The 19747-nt window shown below is 43.0% G+C and overlaps 1 long non-coding RNA gene across 1 annotated transcript in view; it reads left to right on the top strand.

The window, feature by feature from the left end:
* Positions 1-3261, top strand: part of LOC122563413 — a 44738-nt gene extending 41477 nt beyond the window's left edge. Inside the window, exon 3 of the long non-coding RNA XR_006315587.1 lies at positions 2811-3261. This is a non-coding gene — a long non-coding RNA (uncharacterized LOC122563413). The remainder of the gene's footprint in view (positions 1-2810) is intronic.
* The last annotated feature ends 16486 nt before the right edge of the window (positions 3262-19747 follow it).

Below are 19747 nucleotides of genomic sequence, written 5' to 3'. Positions count from 1 at the left end.
AGCAATAGTGACAGGACCCTCACCAATTCTTTCCCTACACCAATATATTACAATTGATGGCCATGTTACAGGACAGTGGGAAAGGATTTCAGTACCAAGTCAGCAAGGTTCTTTTTGAGTTACCACATGCAGTTCTCGGGGTGTGTGAAGGACAAACTAATATTTTAGTGAATGACATGCACTAGTTTGACCTTCCTGTGCATCACAAAATGGAGCTCCAGTCTCAGTGGGACTATTCATTTCCAGGGTTTTTCTTTTTTTAATGACTTTTACTATTTTTGCCCTGACTTTGCTGGGACATCTCAGATTTTTCATTAAATGCTTCAGTGTCCCAACACTTGTCTAAATATAGCTAAAATATCCTAGTGTTCACCACTTTCCAAATTGTTAACCATAAATAGGATATTTGGTCCTTCTTCCCAGAAAGTCCCAGCACATCAGAACGAAGGAAAAGCAAAACACAGTACAGCACAGGAACAGGCCCTTCAGCCCATCAGGCCTGCACCGACACATGATGCCTTTCCATACTAAAAAACCTTTTGCCTCTGTGCTGCCTGTATCCCCAATATGGTGGAAATCTGGAATGCTTTGTGTATAAGGGTGCAGAAGCATAAACCCTCATCACATTGAAGAAGTATTTGCATGTGCATTTGTGATGCCAAAATATAAGAGGCTATGGGCCATGTGCTGGAAAACAGAATTAGAATAGTTAAGTGGTTATTTTTGATTGAGACAAGATGGCAGTGGAGTAGAATGCTCAGCAAGAGCTCATTAGCTCCACTACTCTTTTTCATATTTTCTTCTTTTTCTTCGCTTTTCTTCTTCCTAGTGCTTTTTAAAAATCTTTTTCTCTTGTGGCCTCCAACAATTCCCGACCTCCAGAGATGATTCCTCACCTCTGGTGAGCAACAATCCTAGCCTCCAGGAATAACTCCCCAACTTCCTAGCGGCCTCCCAGTCTGGTATGGTAACCTCCTGCTGTGGTGTAGCATGGTAACCTCCCGGCCTGGTATGGTGTGATAACCTCCTGGCCTGGATTGGTAATCTCCCAGCATGGCGTGGCACAGTAACATCCCAGCCTGGTGTGGTAACCTCCTGGCTTTGCATGGCATGGTAACTCCCAGCCTGGCGTGATAAACCCCCACCATGGCGTGGCATGGTAACCTCCCGGTGTTGCATGGTAACCTCCTGGCCTGGCATGGCATGGTAACCTCCCAGTGTTGTGTGGTAACCTCCTGTCCTGGCATGGCATGGTAACCTCCCAGGGTGATGTCCTCGACCCTGCGTGGCGTGCCAGCCTCGCTTGGCAGTCTGAAGCGATCTCCCAGCCTCATGATCTTCAAGGTGAAGCCCAGTGCAGTCAGGAACCAGGATCCGGTGCGGACAGGATCCAGGGCCCAGAGCAGTCTGGATCCAGGGCCCAGAGTGGTCTGGAGCCAGGGCCCAGTGTGGTTTGGAGACAACGCCCGTTGCAGTCTGGAGCCAGGGCTCAGTGCGGTCTGGAGCCAGGGCTCAGTGCGGTCTGAAGCCAGGGCCTGGTGCAGTCTGGAGCCTGGGCCTGTTGTGGTCTGGAGTCAGGGCCCAGCGCCATCTGGAGCCAGGGCCCAGCCTGGTCTGGAAGCGAGCTTCCAGCATGCTCTGTTGTTCTGAACTTTTAATTCCGCAATGTTGGGACTTTTATTTCTCTATTGTCTAAGATTTTGTAACTAAAGAAGCCGTGCCTAGGTACCTTTGTATCTAAGTCAGCGCTTTAAATAGCGATGTATAAACTTTTCAGTACACTCATTGATTATATGTGACAATAAAGGCTCACTCTAATTCTAATTCACAGATGTGACATGCCAAAAGGCCTTTTTCTGTGCTATAGACCTCGATGACTCTATTGTCTCCCATTGGTCACCAAGTGATGATCAGTCATTACTGAACCCCAACTTCCCACCGCTTTTCAATATGTTCCAGTTTTGACATTCGAAAATCCGGTCACTCTCAGTAGGTTGAGCTCAATAGGACATGATTTTTCACTTTATCCTGATGCCTGGCTAGAAATGAGAGCCTCTCCACCAGATCATATCTACTGGGATCTAAGTTGAAGATCTGATGTAATCTACAAATCCTGGAATTCCCTCCCTAATAACATTGTGGGATTAAGTGTGTGGCAGGTAAATTTGCTAATGATATCAAATTAGGTAGAAAAGCAGTTTTTAAAAATTTGTTTGTGGGATGTGGGAGTCGTTTATTGGTCCAGCCTTTATTGCCCGTCCCTAAATGCTTATGAGTTAGTGAGCTGCCTTCTTCAACCACTGCAGTACATGTGCTGTAGGTCGAGCCACAATGCCCTTATGGAGGGAATTCCTGCTCTTAATTCTTGTCTTCTGCTGCAGCCTCTCAGGGAAAATGGAGTTTTTGTGTGCCGATGGTCTCCCAACCCTACTATAGGATAACAATCTCCATTGAGCTCAGAGTCTTTGCACATGCTTGCAACAAACTGCTGCAGTAATTTAATTGGTGCCTTAAGTAGTATAAGTTACTTCCCCAATCAGTGCAGCGAATGAGAAGGTGTTCAACCTTCACGTACTGCAGAGATGGAGGAAGTGGGGTTGAGGCCAAGGTGAGTGTCAAGTGTGTGGTGCTGGAAGAGCACAGCAGGTCAGGCAGCATCCGAGGAGCAGGAAAATCGACATTTCGGGCAAAAGCCCTTCATCAGGAAGGGCCAACTTGAGGTCAGCCATGATTTCAGTAAATGTCAGAAGAAGTTTGAGCGGCTGAACTGCCTACTCCTGTTCCTAACTCTTATGATTTTATGTTCCTAGAACTCCCACATCATTTCATGCCTTTCCAGCAGAGACGCAAGACCAAATGATGACTCAAGCTGTGAGTAAACGTACAAACATCAAAATTCCTGGCAAATTGAGGCAAGAAAATTCACAGCCCTGCACTCCATCTTCTCCAAGAAATGTCTTGCCAAGTACAGATGGCCAAGGCAGAAATTGACACTGTTGTCCAAGTTCAAAGTTGATTTTTTTGTAACCTCTTCATGTTTGTTAATGTCACCATCTGCAGGTTCCACATTCAGAGTATTCTGTCTTAGAGCCAGAATTTGGTGTTAGGTCAGGGTGACTACTCACAAATTTGTTTCACATTAATGAATATTATTTAAATTGATTGATATTTAATTGAATGTTCACATCGATCTGTGGGTCTCATTAACCTATCATTCAGCTCTGCAACTGAAAAATTAACATTGGATGTTATTCTGGTGTGAACATTTGCTTCAAATCAGTAAATTCTGCTTTTGAATTCATGTTGTGAATGTTTATTTTATTCACTCATAGGATGTGGGCATCGCTGGCTGGGCCTGCATTCATTGTCCGTCCCTAGTTGCCCCTTGAGAAGATGGTGATGAGCTGCCTTCTTGAACTGCTGCAGTCGACCTGCTGTGGGTTGACCCACAATACCATTAGGGGGGGAATTCCAGGATTTTGACCAAGTGACAGTGAAGTAACGGCGATATATTTTCAAGTCAGGATGGTGAGTGGCTTGGAGGTGGTAGTGTACTCATGTCTCTGTTGCTCTTGTCTTTCTTGATGCAAGTGGTTGTGGGTTTAGAAGATGCTGTCTAAGGATCTTTGATAAATTTCTGCAGTTCACGTTTAGATGGTACACATTGCTGCTACTGAGTGTCGGTGGTGGAGGGAGTGGATGCTGGTGGATGTAATGCCAATCAAGCAGGGGCTGCTTGTTCCTGGATGGTGTCAAGCTTCTTGAGTGTTGTTGAGCCATCTTAAATGATGGGGTAAACAAAACTCCTCTAAACAGAGCTTGAGCACTCTCAATAATATCAACAACCACTTGCATTTCTATAGTGTCTTTAGCACAGCGAACTGTTCCAGGGTACTTAACAGAGTGTCATCAAATAAAATGTAATGTCAATGCAGATGAGCCAAAACTTGGTTAAAGATTTAAGACGCAACAGCATGTTATGGTTTCATGGGTCAAATAACACCATCAATTCGTACAGCCTGTGAGTTGTCTGATAGCCTGAGGTATGTTAGTTCATAGAGTAACAGAGTCATACAGCACAGAAATAGACCCTTCAGTCCAACCATTCCCGAACCCCAATTTGAACTAGTCCTACCCGCCTGCACTTGGCTGACATTCCTTCAAACATTTCTTATTCATGTACTTAGCTAAATGACTTTTAAATATTGTGTACTCACATCCACCACTTCCTCTGGAAGTTCATTCCACACACGAACCATTCTCTGTGCAAATGCAAAATTGCCCCCATGTCTTTTTTAAATCTTTCTTCTCTCACCTTAAAAAGTATGTCCCTTAATCTTGAAATCTCCCACCGTAGGGAAAAGACACCTGCCATTCACCTTATCTCTAGCCCTCGCTAAAATAAACCTGTACAAGGTCGCTTCATGTAAGTTTGAGTTCTAATTGGGACGGACACCTTGAAGTTTATTAACAGCGCTAACTGTTTATTTCACTATGATATCACAAGCTCTCATGTAGTCTGGATTCCGTGGATACCAATGTTGTACATACATAGCTGACTGACTGAAGATAATAACACAACAATGTAGTCTTCAAGGAGCACCTCAAGGAGTCAAGAGATGTGGAGAGGCAGAGAGATTTGGAAAGTATTCCAGGCCTTAGGAGTTGAAGGCATGGGAGTCAATGGTAAAACCAACGATGCACAAGTAGCCTGAATTGAAGGATGGGACATCTCGCAGGGCCAGAGAACACTACAGAGATAAAGCTTGCAGAAGATGTTTGAAAAAATAAATGATTTGTATGCGAGCATAAGAGGTACAGTTAGTAAGTTTGCAGATGACACCAAAATTGGAGGTGTAGTGGACAGTGAAGACGGTTACCTCAGATTACAACAGGATCTGAATCAGATGGGCCAATGGGCTGAGAAGTGGCAGATGGAGTTTAATTCAGATAAATGCGAGGTGCTGCATTTTGGGAAAGCAAATCTCAGCAGGACTTCTACACTTAATGGTAAGGTCCTAGGGAGTGTTACTGAACAAAGAGACCTTGGAGTGCAGCTTCATAGCTCCTTGAAAGTGGAGTCGCAGGTAGAAAGGGTTCAGAAAAGATTTACAAGGATGTTGCCAGGGTTGGAGGATTTGAGCTATAGGGAGAGACTGAACAGGCTGGGGCTGTTTTCCCTGGAGCGTCGGAGGCTGAGGGGTGATCTTATAAAGGTTTATAAAATTATGAGGGGCATGAATAGGATAAATAGAGAAATAGATGAATAGACCCTGGGGTCAGGGATTCCAGACTAGAGGGCATAGGTTTAGGGTGAGAGGGGAAAGATATAAAAGAGATCTAAGGGGCAACTTTTTCACACAGAGGGTGGTACGTGTATGGAATGAGCTGCCAAAGGATATGGTGGAGGCTGGTACAATTGCAACATTTAAGAGACATTTGGATGGGTATCTGAATAGGAAGGGTTTGGAGGGATATGGGTCAGGTGCTGGCAGGTGGGACTAGATTGGGTTGGGATATCTGGTCGGCATGGACAGGTTGGACCGAAGGGTCTGTTTCCATGCTGCACATCTCTATGACTCTAAAAAGGATGCAAGTTTCAAAAGCAAGAAATTAGTCAATGCAGTGAGTGAATGGAGCTAACAATCAATAAGGATAGGGGCAGAAGGAATTTTGATGAGCTTAAGTTCAATGGGAGTTTCAGTGTTTCCAATGGGCATGAGCTGAACCACAACTCTGCCCAAATTCAACATTAAGTGACATTAGTTTGACAACTTTGTTACACATGAAATGGTGTATCGCATAAAGACATCACTGGCATGATGGAGATGCTGAGTTGAGTTTTGTATCTTCCACAGAAGGTTATCGCTCTTTTAGAAGAGCTAGATTCTTTTGCAAAAACATATTTCACTTTGATAAATACAATGCACAAGAAAAATGATTAAAACCACAGGGCACAGTACATTGAGTAGCAAAAGGGAAGATATCAAGGAAACTTAATTGAACAAAAACAGCAAACACTGAACCTACTGTTACAGGACACCCCAGTGCCTGAGAAGTCCTGACTCAGTAACACATTCAAGAGAAACACGGTGACATTTTCATAATGTGAAGAGAAGTCTCATTTCACAGAATATCCTCTTCAGATGGCAGCTTGTCCCAACACTGAGTCTTTTTGTGCCATAACTAATTATTTCTTATTAATAAATATAATTACAGAAGTCTCACTGAAAATAGCACATCTTTAATTCAGTGAGGGATAGCAGTTTTCTTTACCTTAACCAACACTTTGATCATTCTTAGACATTTATAAACTCAATAAGAAATTAAAAACATCAATATTTTAATTACTTTGAATCTTAATGTAGCACTCAGTAATGAGAAAGTAAAGGGTCCAGGTCTGACCAATTCCAGATAATCCAAACTCTTTAATAGGAATCATAAATTCATGTTTTAATGTACAAATCCCCTTATTTATGAAACCATCTTCGAAATGCAATTTGCAATCAATAGGGAAGAGCTCAGTGAAACTGCTATTGTAAAATTATCCTAGGAATGAAAGCCCTGACAGCTTTTAAATATCGACAAAAAAGTAAGCCAATAAACATTACCTCACAAATTTAAGTTTTACAATGAGCACATTCATCTTGTAGCATTCTTCGAAATAATGAAAGTTGGCTGAAGAAGAACAGTATCAGATATCATGCATTTGTTACAGTTTCACAATGAAAATAAATACAATAGGATTTGGGTTGACAGAGATAAAATTAACAGAGCTTGGACGACCATACAAAGATTTGGTAAAAATTACAAAACAAAACTTTAACCACAGACAACAAATGACATTATTAACTATGTTACAACAGTCGAACAACATTCCTTTTGAACCCTTTCATGATGTTGTTACCTCACCCAGCACATTGAACGATTCTGTCTCCAATGTTAGCTTTCTTCCAACAGCGAGGGCTGGATTCATTTCTTTAGGTTCTGCACCTTCCTACAGCAGTGCTTGCTGTTCCTCACCAAGAGGGAAGTTGCAACAAGTAAATTGTGAAATGGAGCGTGACAGCAGGTGTTAAAAGTATTCAAAGTAAGCACACAAGGGTTACAGAGAAAGCAACATTTCCCCCACTGCTCATGAGAGAGGACAGGAAAATGAGGTATTTGTATAAAACAAGAGACAGGACATTCAGGAAAGATGCTGGGAAGCATTTGTTCCTGTAAGTTCATGATGTTCATGATGGTTGAAGAGTGGACCTCTCTCCCACAAAAAGGAGATGCTAGCTCAACAAATAATTTTAAACATTGGGTCAATTTTTTGAGAGAAGGCAATTAAGGAGTATGAAAAAACAATGAAAACTGCAGATGCTGGAGATTAGAGTCAACAGTGTGTTGCTGGAAAAGCACAGCAGGTCAGGCAGCATCCAAGGAGCAGGAGAATCGACGTTACAAGCATAAGCCCATCATCATTAAGGGAGTATGAGCCTAGTTGGGTGAATGAAGTTACACAGAATCGTAGAACTGGTTCAAGGGACTGAATGGCCTACTCCAGTTTCTCTGCACAATAGAGTGGAATAATGATATATGTGCTCTGATGCAGAGACATGAACTCCAAGGCAGGGGAAATAGCCTCAATAAAGATCACAAAACATTCTTTTGTTACTTGTAAACGCTTGCTTAATCTACAACAGTTCTACATCTACAGTCCTCACACCAGAATTAGTATGGTAATCTATCCATGCAGTACGGCAAAGGTCTGATTCTCAGAGTTCTGTATTAGTTAGCCATGGTCACGCCTCAACTACAAAGTCTAAATGCAAGGGCGGAATCCAAAATAATAATAATTTCTAACCCGATAGCGGTCGTCAGGAATCTAACCTGCCACATAGATCAGAGGAGCTGATCAATCAGGCAAATCAAGCTTGACGAGATTTTTGCTGCAACATTGCAGTTCCCTTCATGTTGCTATAGTCTCAAGTATGTAGTGTTCATGGTTCCACAAGCACTGGGCCATGTTTCAAAATTATTTCAATTTTGCTGATGTAATGGAGCTGCAGGGTCATCAAGACCCTGGCAATTACTGGCATTTTTTTAAAATGAGCTATTGACGAAGTAATGTGTTCAAAGACTTAATAGACACGAGTGATAAAATAATGAAAATCCAATTTCACTTCTCGCAATTTACAGCAATGGTTCATCCCAAGATTCCGTTCTTTGTAATTTTATATTTATTCCTCCCCACCCACCTCACCCTATCATCTAGAACTGTGGGTCAACATTTCCAATAGGGGCTGGCCTATTTAAGCCAAAGATAATTAGATTTTCTTTCTCACAGAGGCTCCTGAGTCTTTGGAAGTCTCTCTTCCTCAAAAGATAGTGCAAGCAAAGGCATTTTTAAGGCCGAGGTCAAAAGATGCATGATAAACAGAGGGGTGAATGGTTATCTGCACTATTTAGGATTGAGGAATCAGATCAGTGTGATCTTAACGAATGGTGTAGCAGGCCAGAGCGGTCTACTTCTGTTCAAATGTTGATATGCAACAGGAAATTTAGACAGAAGGAATATTCCTGAGGGACATATCACAACCAGACCTGATCCAACATTTTGAGTATTCGCTCTGGCAGAAATGGGGGGCGGGGGGAGCCCCAGTTGATGAGAACCCATACACTTCAGTATCTAGTCTGCAAAAACCAGGTACACAGGTCAGTGTCTTCACCCAACAGCTACTGACTACTATAGCTGATTCCCAGAATTTTACAAAAAATACCAGAAGCCTGCAATCTTCTTTAAATTATAATCTGAAAGGCTAAAATTACACAAAATCATTCTGAATTGCTAAATGTTTCTATTATCATTGATTGCTTGTTTTGTTGCAAATGTTCTGATTTAAATTGTATATTGTGCTGAGCACTTAAAAACCAATCTAATACTGTACCAAAATGGTAAAAAATTGCCCATGCAAAATAAAAGCTAATGTAAGATTCTATTTTCAACTCGGTTGATTATACTGGGGTATATTAAACAATCTAACAGCATAAGATTGACAATTTATGCTAAAAATCTTAACGCCATACATAAATTCACTGCACTGTTTAGTGCAATGGTCTATGACTGATTAGTGTTATTGTGATTTAAGGTTGCTACGGTAACTACCACTTTCTGCAGAGATGTAACAGTCCAGGGAAGCATGTACAGTCTCATGCATTCTCATTGTGTTTATTGAGAGAGCTCGTGTATTGCTAAAAATGCATTAAAAAATGACTTTAGTCTGGTAAAACAGCCTTCGATATCAATTCAAGAGAGCCGCTGCTTTTCTGAGTGTCACTGCATCTTCGGGCTAGTGGTCATGAGGTTCTGACCACTGTTACCTGTGTGAGGTCTGCGTGATCACTTGGAAAGAAAAGCTAAACTGTTAAGTTTACGAGACTTTTTAACAACTATGACAAGCTTCCCACTTTGGTCTGCACTAAACAGCACAGCAGGATGGCAATAAATGATGGCTGAGGGGGTCAAAATGCAGAAGGCTAGAGAGGGATGTTGTGAGCATGCAGGTAAGTTCAGAGTGAGTCAATGCTATGAGAGCAAGTAAATAGGCCACAGGGGCAACCAAGTCCAGTCCATTAGCTGGGTGCAAGACCCTGAATGCACAGTGTCCTTGCTGCAGTATTGTAATGATAGTTCCCAGAGTAACCCACTATATAGCAGTGATGCACAGAAGCATCCCATAAATGAATCATATTATGTTGGTCCTTCCTTGGGAACTAGGAATTATACACCAGGTAGCCGAATGGTAATACACCTCTGCAGCCAGTTCCAGACTGGACCCAAGTTCTGCCCTTCCGATTCACCTGACCACTTCTCCGAAGGGGGTTGCACACCCAGCTACAAACATAACAGATCAGCAAGGTGGCATGAGCGTTCTTAGCATCTGGTACAGGAAGTATACCAGCGTAGATTGATACTTGGTGCTTGTGGTGGTGCCCATGGAGTGTGCCCTGTCATGTTGTTGCCTGGTCTCTAATATGGAGGCCAATAGAGCAAGTTGCTCACAACATTGAGATGGGCTTCACTGGACTTGTTGCTGATTCTACCACACTCCTCACCACAGCCCAAATCCCCCAGACCCATTCTACCCCATACCTCACCATAGCCCACATCTCTCAGAGCCTCTCAACCCCATACCTCACCACAGCCCACATCTCTCAGACCCATTCTACCCCATACCTCACCATAGCCCACATCTCTCAGACTCCCTCAACCCCATACCTCACCACAGCCCACGTCTCTCAGACCCACTCTACCCCATACCTCACCACAGCCCACATCTCGCAGCCTCATTTTAACCCATACTTTACCATAGCCCATATCTCTTAGACCCATTTTACCAAATACATCACCATAGCCCACATCACTCAGACCTCTATCAGAATTTGATCCAATATTCTTTAAGAAATATGTTCATTTTAGTTCTGATCAAGTTGTTTCATAAAACCTGGCTAACCTCTGTTATCAACTGATTACCATTTAAAATCAGTATTTTTTTTCCTTTTTAAAGCCATTATAGTCCATGCAAGTCCCAGGAACTATAAATTGGCTTTTATTGGTAGAGGAATCTGGCTTTTATTGGTAGAGGAATTGAGTCTGGCTTTTATTGGTAGAGGAATTTGAGTTCCGGAGTACTGAGGTAATGTTGCAGTTGTATAAGACTCTGGTGCGGCCGCATCTGGAGTATTGTGTGCAGTTTTGGTCGCCATACTATAGGAAGGATGTGGAGGCACTGGAACGGGTGCAGAGGAGGTTTACCAGGATGTTGCCTGGTATGGTAGGAAGATCGTATGAGGAAAGGCTGAGGCACTTGGGGCTGCTTTCATTGGAGAAAAGAAGGTTTAGGGGTGACTTGATAGAGGTGTACAAGATGATTAGGGGTTTAGATAGGGTCGACAGTGAGAATCTTTTTCCACGTATGGAGTCAGCTATTACAAGGGGGCATAGCTTTAAATTAAGGGGGGGTAGGTATAGGACAGATGTTAGGGGTAGATTCTTTACTCAGCGAGTCGTGAGTTCATGGAATGCCCTGCCAGTAGCAGTGGTGGACTCTCCCTCATTATGGGCATTTAAACGTGCATTGGATAGGCATATGGAGGATAGTGGGCTAGTGTAGGTTAGGTGGGCTTGGATCGGCGCAACATCGAGGGCCAAAGGGCCTGTACCGCGCTGTATTCTTCTATTCTATTCTATTCTATTCTATTCTATTCTAATAGTGAGCATTAATCAGTGGTGTGACAGAGTTGAGACCAGCCAATGGGAGTTCCTCCTCTGCTCTGAATGGAAATAAATTGTATCATTTGTGAAAGGCTTGAGGGTCAAAGGATCTTGTGTCAAAGATACAGGAAGCGTATACGTGTACCATATTGAAACATTGTCAGTCAATGAAGCTCCTTCCACAGTCAGGTTCAGCATCCAAACAGAGCTCTGCCCATTGTCTCGCACTAAGAAATGTTTGATCCTGTGAATTAGGTGATTGGTCTCTCCTTATATTGAACAAGAAGCAAAATTTAATAAATTCAGCATTTTGCTGAAGTTATTTTGGCTACCTCTGTTTTCTGATTAAATGATCTTGGATCAAACCACGTCCCACTCTTACAGTGGTTGCATGCTTCATGAAGATCACATCATGTAAAACTGGGAAATTCAAAAAGATGGTTCCCTTTACATCTTGGCAGTGTGTCCATCGAAACAGACAATGTGTCAGTGATAAATGTGAGATCCAGAAAAATATTAATTAAGGGGTAAGTGTAAAAACAGTATTAAAGGTTTGTTATGTACTTGATGGAAATAGAAGCATAAGAAATATTAAAAGGATTGGCCTGCCTGGAAAAGGTATTAATTTTATTTATTCACAGGAGGAGTGCATCACTAGCTAGGCCAGCACTTATTGCCCATATCTAGTTGCCCAGAGTGCAGTTAAGAGTTAATCACATTGCTGTAGGTCTGGAGTTACATATAGACCACACTAGGTCAGGATGACAGCTACCTTCCCTAAAGGGCATTAGTGAACCAGACAATTGATTCATGATCATTATTAGACTCTTAATCCCAGGCTTTCTTTTAATATCGAATTCAAATTCCACCATCTACAATGCAGAATTTGAACCCAGAAATATTACTTGGGTCTTCAGATTAACAGCCCAGCAATAACACTAGTAGGCCACCACCTCCCCTTAGTAAGGACAGTCTACAAATTCAGGTTTGAGTCAAATCTAAAACTCAATGTTCCTTAACTTTTGTTGCAGGCCTCAGAGAGGATAAAGAGGAGGTCCACCTCCACAGCGACGTACTTCAATCATTTAGAAAAACTGGAGACGGGGGTGGGATTGCTCTCCTCAGAGAAGCTTTGAGGAAATCCTAGTTGCAATTTTCAATCTATAGAATGATTTTGATAGAACAAGTGGGGAAAACCTGTTTGTTATGGCATGTGATTTGGTAACCATTGCTGAATATTCTCTCAGAATTGGCATATGTATGATTTCTCTTAGAATAATGCATTGATATATCTAGTTCTAAATCCTCATTTGTCATTTCTTTAAAACATCTCAGGATTATTTATTCCCACATGCAGGCCAGAACTTTCTCCTCTGAGAAAGGGTGTTTAATTGGGTCTGGTGGAATATCCAAACCTCATGGTCTTCCTACCTCCGCTGGAATGGAGTTTGGCCTCGGTCCATGGCTGATCCTTCCACCCCTTTGCTAACTGAGACCATTAAATAGCCAATGCAGGGTCTCAGCCCACCTCCAATACCATTAAGGAGAAAGTGAAGACTGCAGATGCTGGAGATCAGAGCTGAAAATGTGTTGCTGGAAAAGCTCAGCTGGTCAGGCAGCATCCAAGGAACAGGAGAATCGACATTTCGGGCATGAGCCCTTCTTCCTGAAGAAGGGCTCATGCCCGAAATGTCGAATCTCCTGCTCCTTGGATGTTGCCTGACCTGCTGCGCTTTTCCAGCAACACATTTTCAGCTCCAATACCATTAACCCCACTACAGTGTTGGGACGGGAGCTTGTCACTACTATGAGGCATCCCTAAGAACTGTTATCACACAAGGAGCTCTTACCTTGGGGAGTTGGGGAGAGGGGCCTCTCTGATTTAAGGAAATTAATGCCTGGTCAAAGTACTGGATATCAGATGAGAAGGGTTCCAACTCTGCCCACTGTGAATGAACCCTGCCCTGGCTTCTAAACACCCTCGATCTTCTCTCCCTACCATCCCCAAACCAAGAAACCCTCCCTCCTCCTTCCATGCCCCAATATCATGGATCTTTGTCTTAGGATCTCCACAAAACCCTGCACTTGCACACTCCTCCCAGGTACTGCTCTGCACTAAAGCTGCCAATCTCTAATTGACTGGCATCTCACACTGGGCAGAACTTTACCCATTCCCCAAGCTCTCCATTCCAGGGAAAGGCCCACTGGTGGTCTCAACACTGCCTGGTTAACACATGGCTTGGCCATCCTTCCTTGAAAGAACCAATATAGCTCTCTGGGCAGCTTACCTACTTGTTGGACCCCTGGCACCTCAGCAAGAATCTGCCGATGCTGTTTGCAGAGAGAGCAACAAATGCTGAAGATCACAGAGGGTCCGACGGCATCCATGGAGAGAGAGTAAGCTAATGTCTTGAGTCTAGATGACTCTGCATCAGAGCTGAAGTGTGAAGGGGCAGCTTTTATACTGCAGTTAATCTGAACAATCAACATCTTCTTTTCCTCCAGCACTCTCCATCCCACCACTCCCAAACCCCAGCACCGCAACTATAGCATAAATGCTGCCCCCTCCAAATTTCACTTCAGCTCTGATGAAGAGTCACCCAGACTCGAAACATTAGTTTGCTCTCTCTCCATGGATGCTGTCTGACCCGTTGTGATCTCTTGCATTTGTTGTTTTCAGTTCAGATTCCAGCATCTGCAATTATTTGCTCTTCTTTGCAGAATCAGGACACTTTCAGGGAACATTCCTCAACTCTCTTGTTCCACTCACATGCATAAGCAATCAAGCAAGTCTACAAGGATCAGTGAACTAATAAAACTCAAACGAATCAACCACCGAACTACAGAGTTTGGAAGTATAGTATAATTGGCATAAGATTTGGAGGTGAAATAATTTGTTTACATGAAGGATTATTAAGGTCAGGATTAAATTCCATATTAACTTTCAAAAGATATTTGGTTATGCATTTGCATAGAACTGATTTGTTGGGTTGCTGTAGATAAAATGGTTTTAACTCTTACAAAGTGATAGCACAGGCAGGATTGGCTGAGAGGCTCCTTTCACACTTTCGGATTCTCTGGTGTCCTATGCAGCTGTGAATTCCTCCCACAGCTCACCAATTCAGAATGCATTCTCTCTTCCTGAGCCGTTCCTTGAGGTTTATGTTCTGATGCATTTTGAATGTAAGGGCTTGGCAAATGATTACTTCCAGGGGCCTCACATCCAACTATGACCCTGTTTGCACTCAGGGTCCAAGTGAGCAGGTTTTCAGAGGGCAGCAGAGTTGGTCCCAGAATGAGGTAGAGGAGTGGGAGCTCTTGGTGAAGTTCTTCCACCTTCATGTTACAGATGTGGAAAGTGATCGCAGACTCTCAGAATCGCCCAGTGAAGAGCCCAGTGTAAGGGTTGGGCAATGGGATATCCAGTTTGTGACGATCAACAATGAAAACAAAAAGGACGTCTTCTGACACAGTGGGCAGCATCTCTGCCTTCATGCTAGAAACACTGGCTCAACTCCCACCACAGGGATTGCTAACCAAAGGATGTGAACTTGTAATGTGGCTAAGTACGATCAGTATTGATCTAAAAATCGTTCTAATGCACATGAATGATAGGAAATTAGACTGAGAAAGATTTTTAGCCAGCCATGTGATGAAAAGCACATTGGAGCTTCTGCCAAATTTATCCATAGTTCCAGCCTGCGTGTTGCCACAGCAACCTGGACTCCCCAAGAGAACTGTAACATTGCACCACCAAGCATTCTAAGTCACTGGATAAATCTATAAAGCACAATGTTATCTATCTTCTAAGCAGTTGGGTCACTGAAGGAGGTTTTTATTATCTGGAGCTGCTTTTCCATTCAGGAACATCTTCAGTGTTACTTCATTAAAATCAAACTTTCCCCTATTGAAATGTTCCAAGGCCTTTTGCGCTATTTCACTGATCATTAAGAAAATTCCAAAACAGATTGCGCCAACCCCGAAATAGCAAGGTTGCCATCATGTGGCTAGACACCATAGAGAAACAAACAACGTTCTGGATCAATTTAACTTGTTTGATGGATCAATCATGTCTGTAATTCTCCCTAGTCGTTTGCTATTGAATTTATGTCAGTGTAGTATGGATAAACATTCAGAATCTAGCTTTGTCCTTAGCTTAAAAGGCCAAAATATATGGCTATTGATGAAGCTGAAGACCAGGGCTCAGTCCCAGCAGCCACGTCTGTGTACAAGACACTTGATATAGTCAGCAAACATGGGTGCCCCTTCTCATCTGTCAATGCTCCATATATTCATTGGAATTTTGTTGTGATCAGTTTGGACAGTTGCCCAAATGAGTGCTGCAGAGGTCACGGTGTGAGCATATCTGATTCAAGCCTAATTACATTGTGAAGCCAGATCACAAAGTTGCTCAATGATAGGCACGAGATCAGCAGAAAGTTATTCGATCTAACTCATGGATGAAAACACAGGGCAGCTGCGCACGTTTTGGAAAGTGTGATTGAAATGTGTTTTTAAGTGCTGTATCTGCTTGGTTACTATATGTGACGATGCTGAAAGCAGGTTCACTCACTAGAACATCTGAAAAATCATTCATGACTGGAAACAGAAAGGGGAAGTACAAGCAAACTTAATCCCAGTGTAGGAGCATTCAATTAGAAAGAAAGTCTGGAAGCACTTAAATATCTTCTGACTTGAAAAGAGACAACAGAGAACAGACTTTGAAAAGATGGACATCAGTTGATTTATTCGACTGACAGATAGGGTTTAAAACAAGACAAAGGGGCACCTGGTGAAAGGTGAAATTAGGATCAACAAATGTCTTGTTTTGTAGGAGGAGTTCATAACTTCAATTCATAAAATTATAGAATGAGACAGTGCAGCTAGGGGCCATTTGGCCCATCATGGCTGTATCAGTCCTCAGAAAGAAACATCACACGATTCCTGCTCTGCTGGCTCTTTCCTCACACCTGAGCAATGTTTCCCCTTTTAGCCATGATCTCATTTCCTTTTGAGGGTTATCTACATTTACCACTCTTCCAGACAAGACATTCCAGATGATTACTTACTCTGCGAGAGTCTTTTTTCTCTCCATTCACCTTTTGAATTTTTTTTACCATGATCTGTCTTCTTGAATGACTGAATTTTTCAGCCATTGGAGATTATTGTATAGACTTCCACTTATTGCAGTAACCTCGCAATGATCTCACTGAACACAAATAGCAGAGTGTGGGCAGAGCCAGAGTGTGCTAGACAAAACTACCCCAGACTAGCTGCAGTGCTACTCTCTGGAACATTTACATGAGCACATAAACATGATCATACAAAGAAGATAAATTAGTCCTTACCCAATGTGACTATACAATCAGTACCCACTGTAACTATGATTACCATGTTAAGGAACAGGAGCAGGTCCCCTCAAGCCTATTCTGCCACTCAGTGAGATATGGCTGGTCTGTGACCTAACCCCATCAATCCACCTTTATCCCTTATCCCTTAATTTCTTATGCTAACAAAATTCTGAACAATTTCAGTTTGAAAATTAACAATTGATCTGACATTGACTAACGTTTATCGTCACACAACACCAAGTTATAGTCACTTCAACTGATGAAGGAGGAGTGCTTTGAAAGTTTGTGATTTCAAATAAACCTGTTGGACTATAACCTGGTGTCATGTGATTTCTGACTTTGTCCACTCCAATCCAACACTGACACCTCCATAGCATTGATGTCTAATGCAAGAGAGTTCTGAGGAGTGTTGATACTTTACTGAAATACAGCTCTCTGTGCAATAGTCCGTGGGCGGCACGTTGGTTAGCACTGCTGCCTCACAGCGGCAGAGACCCGGGTTCAATTCCCGCCTCAGGCGACTCTCTGTGTGGAGTTTGCACATTCTCCCCGTGTCTGCGTGGGTTTCCTCCGGGTGCTCCGGGTTCCTCCCACAATCCAAAAATGTGTGGGTCAGGTGAATTGGCCATGCTAAATTGCCCGTAGTGTTAGGTGAAGGGGTAAATGTAGGGGTATGGGTGCGTTGTGCTTCGGTGGGTCGGTGTGGACTTGTTGGGCCAAAGGATCTGTTTCCACACTGTAAGTAATCTAATCTCTAGTGCAGTTCCAAATCACCATTACCCTTCTCTGAGGCTTACTAGTCTATCTGACCCTATGAGTCAAGCATAAAGTGAGATCATACTGAGGATGTAGAGAGAGCCACATCTGCTGGTGAGCAGCAACCTCTATCACCTACTTACTCTATGTAGATCAGTGGGAGGACAGAACATTCAGAGGACTTTGTAGGCATGGTCCCAGCTCCAAGTGTTCCTTACATCAGCAACGAGTCACTGTTAACATATTCCATTCTTTAGCATCTTGGCGCATGCCCATGAGCCTATGAGATACAACTTTGACTTTAAGTGTCCTCACGCACATGCACAGACACGTACCCAGACAAACGTACTTATTGAATCCCTGGTGTGTAAGCACTAACCTGAACATTCTTCCAGCTTTCCTTGGTAATGTCAACAGAGAAGGCCATTCAGGCACCATTGGCCATGTGGAAAGCAGTCTGTGGTGGTGCCCCACTCCCACAGATGTCAACACAAGACTGCACAGTTTCTCTAAAAGGATAAGCGAAGTTCCCCAGCCCCGACCCCACCATCTCAGTAGCATGAGTAGGAGAATGCAGTTCTCTTACAGAAGGGTCTGTTTGTTTGGTTGTAGTCTTCATCAACTGACGTTGAAGAGGTTACCATCAATGAGACAAATTACTAACAAAACCTGGGGAAAGTCATTCAGTTGTAAAGGTAAAGGCACCGAATCTCTACAGCACACATAGGGCTAATCCCTATATATAGAGAGACATCTGGTGTTTGTTTAACCTGAGGGTTACCATGCCCCAGCTGAGGGAGAGGTTGAGAAGGAGAGTCCTTCATGATAACTTCAGCTGGTGCAAAAATTATGTACCACTCTGTTGCATAACCAGCCATCCAGATAACTGAGCTCACTGACTAGCCTATACTTCAAGCCAAAAGATTGACAATAGCGTCAGTACAATGACACACTATAGGGGAGAGTTAAAAATCACACAACACCAGGTTATAGTCCAACAGGTTTAATTGGAAGCACGAGCTTTCGGAGCGACGCTCCTTCATCAGGTGATTGTGGGGGGCTCGATCGTAACACAGAATTTATAGCAAAAATTTGCAGTGTGATGTAACTGAAATTGTACATTGAAAAATTGATTGTCTGTTAAGCCTTTCATCTGTTAGAATACAGTGATAGTTTCACTTCTTTCATGTGTAAATCACAAAACCCTTTTTTTAAAAAGTTGCATTCTCGGGTTAGCTGTTAACAATGGTGATAGCTAGACAATATGTTGAAGGTGTTAGCCCCCTGTGTTCTCTGTCTATGACCTGATGTTTAGATTGATTCTAATCTAAAAAGTGAGATAACAGAGTTTTACATAAATTCATGCAGTTTTTGAGCTCAGAGTTCTACAGAAATGTATGCAGTTTTTGAGCAAGGTGCAATGTAACCCTACAAGTACAAATTCACCACATACAAAATCCTCCACAATCACCTGATGAAAGAGCGTCGCTCCGAAAGCTAGTGTGCTTCCAATTAAACCTGTTGGACTATAACCTGGTATTGTGTGATTTTTAACTTTGTACACCCCAGTCCAACACCAGCATCTCCAAATCATGACTATAGGAGAGAAATAGTGTGCTGAGAATGCACACATTAATGCTCCTTCTAACAATGAGGTACAACAGAAAATTGATGCATCCACAGAAGCCCATGAGAAATTGGGACTAGCCCTGATCACCTTAACAGTGAAGCCCTTTACAAACCCACAGCAAATATTTCAAATCCGGTACCATAAGTGAAATATTGAAAAATGTCCTTCAGTGCAATGTCACTCTTTTCCCATACGATACAGTTTGTCTATCTCAAAAACATTGACACTGAAGAAGAGATGCAACAATAATCCTAGCACTTATGCATCCTCAATTTTTCAGAAAGTATAATATTAGACTGACACTAAACACAAAATCTATCAGGCCGTGGTTTTCTCCAACTCTACCAGCTGCCAGATTCACTGTGCAGAGGCAGGAGGCTGGGAGAACACAGCAAGACAGGCAGCATTAGGAGGACAGGCAGGAGGCTGGGAGAACACAGCAAGCCAGGCAACATCAGGAGGGACAGGCAGGAGGCTGGATGAACACAGCAAGACAGGCAGCATCAGGAGGGACAGGCAGGAGGCTGGAAGAACACAGCAAGACAGGCAGCATTAGGAGGGACAGGCAGGAGGCTGCAAGAACACAGCAAGACAGGCAGCATCAGGAGGGACAGGCAGGAGGCTGCAAGAACACAGCAAGCCAGGCAGCATCAAGAGGAACAGGCAGGAGGCTGGATGAACACAGCAAGCCAGGCAGCATCAGGAGGGACAGGCAGGAGGCTGGATGAACACAGCAAGCCAGGCAGC

The sequence above is a fragment of the Chiloscyllium plagiosum genome, chromosome 27 (assembly GCF_004010195.1).
Source record: "Chiloscyllium plagiosum isolate BGI_BamShark_2017 chromosome 27, ASM401019v2, whole genome shotgun sequence".
NCBI lineage: Eukaryota > Metazoa > Chordata > Chondrichthyes > Orectolobiformes > Hemiscylliidae > Chiloscyllium > Chiloscyllium plagiosum.
The sequence above is the reverse complement of the archived record's forward strand: the minus strand, read 5'-3'. Positions and strand labels throughout refer to the sequence as shown.